The sequence below is a fragment of the Arachis duranensis genome, chromosome 4 (genome assembly GCF_000817695.3).
Source record: "Arachis duranensis cultivar V14167 chromosome 4, aradu.V14167.gnm2.J7QH, whole genome shotgun sequence".
Classification (NCBI taxonomy): Eukaryota; Viridiplantae; Streptophyta; class Magnoliopsida; order Fabales; family Fabaceae; genus Arachis; species Arachis duranensis.
This window is the reverse complement of record NC_029775.3, coordinates 71,267,802-71,268,837: the sequence shown is the minus strand read 5'-3', so window position 1 is coordinate 71,268,837 and position 1,036 is coordinate 71,267,802. Positions and strand designations below refer to the sequence as shown.

The 1,036-nt window shown below is 41.1% G+C and overlaps 1 non-coding gene across 1 annotated transcript; it reads left to right on the top strand.

Moving 5' to 3' along the window:
• Positions 1-213: 213 nt before the first annotated feature.
• Positions 214-319, top strand: LOC127747274 (small nucleolar RNA R71). The gene has a single exon (XR_008009075.1). It is a non-coding gene; the product is annotated as a small nucleolar RNA R71 (small nucleolar RNA).
• Positions 320-1,036: the final 717 nt, after the last annotated feature.

Below are 1,036 nucleotides of genomic sequence, written 5' to 3'. Positions count from 1 at the left end.
GCATCTCCAAAAAGAGAAACTTCACTTAAAGCTTTTGGTTGTGGATTTCTTGCCCTTGAGTGTTGAGTTGAGTCCTTCAAGTCCGCTATGATTTCCCAAGCTTCCTCGGCGGTCTTGTTTTTTGTGAGGGATCCTCCGCTTGAGGCATCTAAAAAAAGCTTATCTTTGGGATTCATCCCTTGACAAAAATAACTGATAAGGACCAACTCGTTAATACGGTGGTGGGGCAAGCTTCCAACAACTTCTTGAATCTCTCCTAGTACTCATAAAAAGTTTCTCCATCTCTTTGCATAATGCAAGAGATTTCCTTCTGCAGCTTATTTGTTTTCTGAGGTGGATAGAACTTTTGCAGAAATTCCTTACGTAGCAAGTCCCAATTGGAAATCATATCTCCCAGTTGAGTATAAAACCATTCTTTCGCTTTTCCCTCCAAAGAGAAAGGGAAAGTGAAAACCAAAACTGCTACTTCATCCACACCATGTCTTCTCGCAGTGGAGGATGCAACTTGAAAGTCCTTTAGATGCTTAAGAGGGTCTTCTCTGGGTAGCCCATTGTATTTGGGAAGTAAGTTTATCGTGCCAGTCTTGAGCTCAAAATTTGGATCCAAATTTGGATACCAGATTTGTATCGGTTGCAAGTTAATGTCTGGAGCTCCAACTTCCCTTAAGGTGATTCTACGAGGTGGATCTGCTATGGTGCTGTCACCTGATTCACTCAAAAAGATTTCAGCACTCCCCACAGATGAATATAAGGTTTCCTTCTTAATTGAAGAATGATGGTCACAGGTTGATGGTGATAGTGAATTGGTGTGCTCTTCAAGCAAGCCCAATTTACTATTCACAAAAGCTAGTTGGTGCCGAGCTTGCCTAATATGAGTTAAAGTTCTTTCTATTTCCGGACAAAAGGGGCCAAGCTCGGGTCTGGAAGCGACCGTGTCATTCAGCTGAGGAAGCAATGAAAGCATGCAATTATGAAAAGTAAAACAAGAATAGGCAAGCAAACGAAAATCAACTTAATAATCAATAACTACTAAAAC